This window comes from Hippoglossus stenolepis, chromosome 9 (genome assembly GCF_022539355.2).
Source record: "Hippoglossus stenolepis isolate QCI-W04-F060 chromosome 9, HSTE1.2, whole genome shotgun sequence".
In the NCBI taxonomy this organism is placed as follows: Eukaryota; Metazoa; Chordata; class Actinopteri; order Pleuronectiformes; family Pleuronectidae; genus Hippoglossus; species Hippoglossus stenolepis.
Genome location: NC_061491.1, coordinates 13,188,515 through 13,198,146, shown reverse-complemented (window position 1 = coordinate 13,198,146; position 9,632 = coordinate 13,188,515).

The following is a 9,632-nucleotide window of genomic DNA, read 5'->3' as shown; positions in this document are numbered from 1 at the left end:
GTTATTACCACATAAGTTCTGTAATATATCAAGACTGTAGAACTCAAAGACACCGAAAAAATAAATAAAACTTTTCAAATGTATGATAAACTTTTCCATTATTTTCTCTCTTTTTTTCCCTCTTTTTAAAAATTTCTAATAATATAATCTTCTGACATAATGTATCCTTGTAGTGTTTTATTTTTTTTCTAATTAATATATATTTCTCAACATGCCTGTCTATTTAATTATATTCTAACTTAAGTTGGACATTTTCTGTGTGGAGCCCACATCTGCAATATTTGCATATATACACATTTGTAAATAAAGTTGTTAAAAACAATTAGCATTCAATCTTAGAAAAAACAGCGACACTAAATTCTACAACCTAAAATAGAAAATGTACAAACACAATATCTGCAATGTAGAGAGGACACAACATAATATTATTATGATATGAAACATATATACAGAAACAAGTGGATATAAAAACTATACAAATGAGTTGAACCAGTTCATTTCTCACACCAGTTATTGAATCAATGGAAAGTCATACGGTGTGATGGCTCTTACACCCCCCTCCTCCCCACAACAAAAAAATACGTTTTTCTTTTATTTTGAAAGTTTGATGCCCACTGCGGACGTCCTGCTAGAAACAAAAAAAAGAACAAAAAAAGATTAACCAGCAGTTATAGTCAACATGTATATTCTCAGTGAAGGGTTGGGTTGATTTATAAAATGTATAAATTCATTATAGGAGATGTTCAAATCTATTGCATGAACTGAAATTCAATACATGTAAAAAAAAAGTTAAAAATAAAAATGCAGGAGGAGACAGTTTCAGGTCAAAACGGGTCAAAGGTTAGAGGCCATTATCTTCCCTCGTGGCGCAGGCGGATAGAGAGACGTCGTGCTTTTGTCACCTGGAGTTTGGTAAATCACATCAACCTGTTTTATTTGAAGCAGTAATATCATGTGCGGAACCTGTTTGCACTTACTAACAGCCACAGTTCATTGTTCCTGCTTCGTTAGTTTGGTAACCTAGTAGTAATAATTAGAGGAAAACAGGATCTCAATAGGTAATGATTTGAAGTTCATTTTTAATAATTAAATTTCCCTCAACATGTTGCTACCTGTAAGTATGACCCTTAGTGTGTGTGTGTGTGTGTGTGTGTGTGTGTGTGTGTGTGTGTGTGTGTGTGTGTGTGTGTGTGTGTGTGTGTGTGTGTGTGTGTGTGTGTGTGTGTGTGTGTTTGTGTGTGTGTGTGTGTTGGACAGACACGCGTCAACAGTGGCAGTTAGTTAGAAGTTATTGTTATGAAGTGAGTTGTGTAGCCATGTGGTGTTCCTATATCTAATGTTCTGTTAGATGTGTTTATATCTAAATTCAGTGTTTGTAAACCTACTGGGCAGCCACCCCACCTGCTGGTGGAACATTGTAATTGGTGACAATAACTTTATTCAGATAACTTTATCTGTGTTGACTACAACAAGTCATTTAATTTAAATTTTAGGTTGTCTGTAAAATAAACAATGAAATGAAAAACTGCAAAAAAAAAGGTTTTATGGTTGAGCATTTTCCAAGACTTACAACAGTGTAAATATAAGTGACAATCTCATATAATTTATGAATTGCTGTGATAATAAAGGACATGTAGAGGAAGTTTAAAACATTGGTTAACAAGTTAGATGTGAGGACTCTTAAAATAATCTATTCATCCCTCAGTTCCAAACTAAATAGCTTTCAGATGTTTCTAAAAATACTTAAAAACGTCAAAAGGTGCCTAGAAAGCACCTAAAAACACAGTTTTGTATTTAATCCAAAAAATGAGAAAAAAAAAGAAAAAAAGTCATACTTTGGTATGACCTCCAAAATAGGTTAAAAACGTCAAAAGGTGCCTAGAAAGCACCTAAAAACACAGTTTTGTATTTCGTCCAAAATATGAGAAAAAATGAAAAAAAGTCATACTTTGGAATGACCTCCAAAATAGGTTAAAAACGTCAAAAAGTGCCTAGAAAGCACCTAAAAACACAGTTTTGTATTTCGTCCAAAATATGAGAAAAAATGAAAAAAAGTCATACTTTGGTATGACCTCCAAAATAGGTTAAAAACGTCAAAAGGTGCCTAGAAAGCACCTAAAAACACAGTTTTGTATTTCGTCCAAAATATGAGAAATAAAAATGAAAAAAAGTCATACTTTGGTATGACGTCCAAAATAGGTTAAAAACGTCAAAAGTTGCCTAGAAAGCACCTAAAAACACAGTTTTGTATTTCGTCCAAAATATGAAAAAAAAAAAAAGTCATACTTTGGTATGACCTCCAAAATAGGTTAAAAACGTCAAAAAGTCGCTAGAAAGCACCTAAAAACACAGTTTTGTATTTCGTCCAAAATATGAAAAAAAGTCATACTTTGGAATGACCTCCAAAATAGGTTAAATACGTCAAAAAGTCGCTAGAAAGCACCTAAAAACACAGTTTTGTATTTCGTCCAAAATATGAGAAAAAAAAATGAAAAAAAGTCATACTTTGGTATGACCTCCAAAATAGGTTAAAAACGTCAAAAAGTCGCTAGAAAGCACCTAAAAACACAGTTTTGTATTTCGTCCAAAATATGAAAAAAAAATGAAAAAAAGTCATACTTTGGTATGACCTCCAAAATAGGTTAAAAACGTCAAAAGGTGCCTAGAAAGCACCTAAAAACACAGTTTTGTATTTCGTCCAAAATATGAGAAAAAATGAAAAAAAGTCATACTTTGGTATGACCTCCAAAATAGGTTAAAAACGTCAAAAAGTCGCTAGAAAGCACCTAAAAACACAGTTTTGTATTTCGTCCAAAATATGAGAAAAAATGAAAAAAGTCATACTTTGGAATGACCTCCAAAATAGGTTAAATACGTCAAAAAGTCGCTAGAAAGCACCTAAAAACACAGTTTTGTATTTCGTCCAAAATATGAGAAAAAAAAATGAAAAAAAGTCATACTTTGGAATGACCTCCAAAATAGGTTAAATACGTCAAAAAGCCGCTAGAAAGCACCTAAAAACACAGTTTTGTATTTCGTCCAAAATATGAGAAAAAAAAATGAAAAAAAGTCATACTTTGGTATGACCTCCAAAATAGGTTAAAAACGTCAAAAAGTCGCTAGAAAGCACCTAAAAACACAGTTTTGTATTTCGTCCAAAATATGAGAAAAAAAAATGAAAAAAAGTCATACTTTGGTATGACCTCCAAAATAGGTTAAAAACGTCAAAAAGTCGCTAGAAAGCACCTAAAAACACAGTTTTGTATTTCGTCCAAAATATGAGAAAAAATGAAAAAGTCATACTTTGGTATGACGTCCAAAATAGGTTAAAAACGTCAAAAGGTGCCTAGAAAGCACCTAAAAACACAGTTTTGTATTTCGTCCAAAATATGAAAAAAAATGAAAAAAAGTCATACTTTGGAATGACCTCCAAAATAGGTTAAATACGTCAAAAAGTCGCTAGAAAGCACCTAAAAACACAGTTTTGTATTTCGTCCAAAATATGAGAAAAAAAATGAAAAAAGTCATACTTTGGTATGACGTCCAAATTAGGTTAAAAACGTCAAAAAGTGGCTAGAAAGCACCTAAAAACACAGTTTTGTATTTTGTCCAAAATATGAAAAAAAATGAAAAAAAGTCATACTTTGGTATGACCTCCAAAATAGGTTAAAAACGTCAAAAAGTCGCTAGAAAGCACCTAAAAACACAGTTTTGTATTTCGTCCAAAATATGAGAAAAAATGAAAAAAGTCATACTTTGGTATGACGTCCAAATTAGGTTAAAAACGTCAAAAAGTGGCTAGAAAGCACCTAAAAACACAGTTTTGTATTTTGTCCAAAATATGAAAAAAATGAAAAAAGTCATACTTTGGTATGACCTCCAAAATAGGTTAAAACGTCAAAAAGTGCCTAGAAAGCACCTAAAAACACAGTTTTGTATTTCGTCCAAAATATGAGAAAAAATGAAAAAAGTCATACTTTGGTATGACCTCCAAAATAGGTTAAAAACGTCAAAAGGTGCCTAGAAAGCACCTAAAAACACAGTTTTGTATTTCGTCCAAAATATGAGAAAAAAAATGAAAAAAAGTCATACTTTGGTATGACGTCCAAAATAGGTTAAAAACGTCAAAAGTTGCCTAGAAAGCACCTAAAAACACAGTTTTGTATTTCGTCCAAAATATGAGAAAAAATGAAAAAAAGTCATACTTTGGTATGACCTCCAAAATAGGTTAAAAACGTCAAAAAGTCGCTAGAAAGCACCTAAAAACACAGTTTTGTATTTCGTCCAAAATATGAAAAAAAGTCATACTTTGGAATGACCTCCAAAATAGGTTAAATACGTCAAAAAGTCGCTAGAAAGCACCTAAAAACACAGTTTTGTATTTCGTCCAAAATATGAGAAAAAAAAATGAAAAAAAGTCATACTTTGGAATGACCTCCAAAATAGGTTAAAAACGTCAAAAAGTCGCTAGAAAGCACCTAAAAACACAGTTTTGTATTTCGTCCAAAATATGAGAAAAAAAATGAAAAAAAGTCATACTTTGGTATGACCTCCAAAATAGGTTAAAAACGTCAAAAGGTGCCTAGAAAGCACCTAAAAACACAGTTTTGTATTTCGTCCAAAATATGAGAAAAAAATGAAAAAAGTCATACTTTGGTATGACGTCCAAAATAGGTTAAAAACGTCAAAAGGTGCCTAGAAAGCACCTAAAAACACAGTTTTGTATTTCGTCCAAAATATGAAAAAAATGAAAAAAAGTCATACTTTGGTATGACCTCCAAAATAGGTTAAAAACGTCAAAAGGTGCCTAGAAAGCACCTAAAAACACAGTTTTGTATTTCGTCCAAAATATGAGAAAAAAAAAAAAAGTCATACTTTGGTATGACCTCCAAAATAGGTTAAAAACGTCAAAAGGTGCCTAGAAAGCACCTAAAAACACAGTTTTGTATTTCGTCCAAAATATGAGAAAAAATGAAAAAAAGTCATACTTTGGTATGACGTCCAAAATAGGTTAAAAACGTCAAAAGGTGCCTAGAAAGCACCTAAAAACACAGTTTTGTATTTCGTCCAAAATATGAGAAAAAAATGAAAAAGTCATACTTTGGTATGACGTCCAAAATAGGTTAAAACGTCAAAAGGTGCCTAGAAAGCACCTAAAAACACAGTTTTGTATTTCATCCAAAATATGAGAAAAAAAATGAAAAAAAGTCATACTTTGGTATGACTCCAAAATAGGTTAAAAACGTCAAAAGGTGCCTAGAAAGCACCTAAAAACACAGTTTTGTATTTCATCCAAAATATGAGAAAAAATGAAAAAAAGTCATACTTTGGTATGACCTCCAAAATAGGTTAAATACGTCAAAAAGTCGCTAGAAAGCACCTAAAAACACAGTTTTGTATTTCATCCAAAATATGAGAAAAAAAATGAAAAAAAGTCATACTTTGGTATGACCTCCAAAATAGTTTAAAAACGTCAAAAAGTCGCTAGAAAGCACCTAAAAACACAGTTTTGTATTGTGTCCAAAATATGAAAAAAAAAATGAAAAAAAGTCATACTTTGGTATGACCTCCAAAATAGGATAAAAACGTCAAAAAGTCGCTAGAAAGCACCTAAAAACACAGTTTTGTATTTCGTCCAAAATATGAAAAAAAGTCATACTTTGGAATGACCTCCAAAATAGGTTAAATACGTCAAAAAGTCGCTAGAAAGCACCTAAAACACAGTTTTGTATTTCCAAAATATGAGAAAAATGAAAAAGTCATACTTTGGTATGACTCCAAAATAGGTTAAAAACGTCAAAAGGTGCCTAGAAAGCACCTAAAAACACAGTTTTGTATTTCGTCCAAAATATGAGAAAAAAATGAAAAAAAGTCATACTTTGGTATGACGTCCAAAATAGGTTAAAAACGTCAAAAGGTGCCTAGAAAGCACCTAAAAACACAGTTTTGTATTTATTCAAAATATGAGAAAAAAATGAAAAAGTCATACTTTGGTATGACGTCCAAAATAGGTTAAAACGCCAAAAGTCGCTAGAAAGCACCTAAAAACACAGTTTTGTATTTCGTCCAAAATATGAGAAAAAATGAAAAAGTCATACTTTGGTATGACCTCCAAAATAGGTTAAAAACGTCAAAAAGTCGCTAGAAAGCACCTAAAAACACAGTTTTGTATTTCGTCCAAAATATGAGAAAAAAATGAAAAAAAGTCATACTTTGGTATGACCTCCAAAATAGGTTAAAAACGTCAAAAAGTCGCTAGAAAGCACCTAAAAACACAGTTTTGTATTTCGTCCAAAATATGAGAAAAAAAAATGAAAAAAGTCATACTTTGGTATGACGCCAAATAGGTTAAAACAGTCAAAAAGTCGCTAGAAAGCACCTAAAAACACAGTTTTGTATTTCGTCCAAAATATGAGAAAAAAATGAAAAAAGTCATACTTTGGTATGACCTCCAAAATAGGTTAAAAACGTCAAAAAGTTAGAAAGCACCTAAAAACACAGTTTTGTATTTCGTCCAAAATATGAGAAAAAATGAAAAAAAGTCATACTTTGGAATGACCTCCAAAATAGGTTAAATACGTCAAAAAGTCGCTAGAAAGCACCTAAAAACACAGTTTTGTATTTCGTCCAAAATATGAGAAAAAAATGAAAAAAAGTCATACTTTGGAATGACCTCCAAAATAGGTTAAAACGTCAAAAGTGGCTAGAAAGCACCTAAAAACACAGTTTTGTATTTCGTCCAAAATATGAGAAAAATGAAAAAAGTCATACTTTGGTATGACTCCCAAATAGGTTAAAAACGTCAAAAGTGGCTAGAAAGCACCTAAAACACAGTTTTGTATTTTGTCCAAAATATGAGAAAAAATGAAAAAAGTCATACTTTGGTATGACCTCCAAAATAGGTTAAAAACGTCAAAAAGTCGCTAGAAAGCACCTAAAAACACAGTTTTGTATTTCGTCCAAAATATGAGAAAAAATGAAAAAAGTCATACTTTGGTATGACCTCCAAAATAGGTTAAAAACGTCAAAAAGTCGCTAGAAAGCACCTAAAAACACAGTTTTGTATTTTGTCCAAAATATGAGAAAAAAAAATGAAAAAAAGTCATACTTTGGTATGACCTCCAAAATAGGTTAAAAACGTCAAAAAGTCGCTAGAAAGCACCTAAAAACACAGTTTTGTATTTCGTCCAAAATATGAGAAAAAAAAATGAAAAAAAGTCATACTTTGGTATGACCCAAAATAGGTTAAAACGTCAAAAGGTGCCTAGAAAGCACCTAAAAACACAGTTTTGTATTTTGTCCAAAATATGAAAAAAAAATGAAAAAGTCATACTTTGGTATGACGTCCAAAATAGGTTAAAACGTCAAAAGTTGCTTAGAAAGCACCTAAAAACACAGTTTTGTATTTCGTCCAAAATATGAGAAAAAATGAAAAAGTCATACTTTGGTATGACCTCCAAAATAGGTAAAACGTCAAAAGTCGCTAGAAAGCACCTAAAAACACAGTTTTGTATTTCGTCCAAAATATGAGAAAAGTCATACTTTGGAATGACCTCCAAAATAGGTTAAAACGTCAAAAGTCGCTAGAAAGCACCTAAAAACACAGTTTTGTATTTCATTCAAAATATGAGAAAAAATGAAAAAGGTCATACTTTGGAATGACCTCCAAAATAGGTTAAAACACAAAGTGGCTAGAAAGCACCTAAAAACACAGTTTTGTATTTCGTCCAAAATATGAGAAAAAATGAAAAAGTCATACTTTGGTATGACCTCCAAAATAGGTTAAAAACGTCAAAAAGTCGCTAGAAAGCACCTAAAAACACAGTTTTGTATTTTGTCCAAAATATGAGAAAAAATGAAAAAGTCATACTTTGGTATGACGTCCAAAATAGGTTAAAACGTCAAAAGTGCCTAGAAAGCACCTAAAACACAGTTTTGTATTTCGTCCAAAATATGAGAAAAAAATGAAAAAAGTCATACTTTGGTATGACCTCCAAAATAGGTTAAAAACGTCAAAAAGTCGCTAGAAAGCACCTAAAAACACAGTTTTGTATTTCGTCCAAAATATGAAAAAAAATGAAAAAAAGTCATACTTTGGAATGACCTCCAAAATAGGTTAAATACGTCAAAAAGTCGCTAGAAAGCACCTAAAACACAGTTTTGTATTTCGTCCAAAATATGAGAAAAAAAAATGAAAAAGTCATACTTTGATATGACCTCCAAAATAGGTTAAAAACGTCAAAAAGTCGCTAGAAAGCACCTAAAAACAGTTTTGTATTTCGTCCAAAATATGAGAAAAAATGAAAAAAAGTCATACTTTGGTATGACCTCCAAAATAGGTTAAACGTCAAAAGGTGCCTAGAAAGCACCTAAAAACACAGTTTTGTATTTCGTCCAAAATATGAGAAAAAAAATGAAAAAAAGTCATACTTTGGTATGACGTCCAAAATAGGTTAAAAACGTCAAAAGGTGCCTAGAAAGCACCTAAAAACACAGTTTTGTATTTCGTCCAAAATATGAGAAAAAAATGAAAAAGTCATACTTTGGTATGACCTCCAAAATAGGTTAAAACGTCAAAAGGTGCCTAGAAAGCACCTAAAACACAGTTTTGTATTTCGTCCAAAATATGAGAAAAAATGAAAAAAAGTCATACTTTGGTATGACCTCCAAAATAGGTTAAAAACGTCAAAGGTGCCTAGAAAGCACCTAAAAACACAGTTTTGTATTTCGTCCAAAATATGAGAAAAAAAATGAAAAAAAGTCATACTTTGGTATGACCTCCAAAATAGGTTAAAAACGTCAAAAGGTGCCTAGAAAGCACCTAAAAACACAGTTTTGTATTTCGTCCAAAATATGAGAAAAAAAATGAAAAAAAGTCATACTTTGGTATGACTCCAAAATAGGTTAAAAACGTCAAAAAGTGCCTAGAAAGCACCTTAAAACACAGTTTTGTATTTCATCCAAAATATGAGAAAAAAGGAAAAAGTCATACTTTGGTATGACCTCCAAAATAGGTTAAAAACGTCAAAAGGTGCCTAGAAAGCACCTAAAAACACAGTTTTGTATTTCATCCAAAATATGAGAAAAAATGAAAAAAAGTCATACTTTGGTATGACCTCCAAAATAGGTTAAATACGTCAAAAAGTCGCTAGAAAGCACCTAAAAACACAGTTTTGTATTTCGTCCAAAATATGAGAAAAAATGAAAAAAAGTCATACTTTGGTATGACCTCCAAAATAGGTTAAAACGTCAAAAGTCGCTAGAAAGCACCTAAAAACACGTTTTGTATTTTGTCCAAAATATGAGAAAAAATGAAAAAAGTCATACTTTGGTATGACCTCCAAAATAGGTTAAAACGTCAAAAGTCGCTAGAAAGCACCTAAAAACACAGTTTTGTATTTCGTCCAAAATATGAGAAAAGTCATACTTTGGAATGACCTCCAAAATAGGTTAAAACGTCAAAAAGTCTCTAGAAAGCACCTAAAAACACAGTTTTGTATTTTGTCCAAAATATGAGAAAAAAATGAAAAAGTCATACTTTGGTATGACGTCCAAAATAGGTTAAAACGTCAAAAGTCGCTAGAAAGCACCTAAAAACACAGTTTTGTATTTTCAACTAAAACGCGCTATCG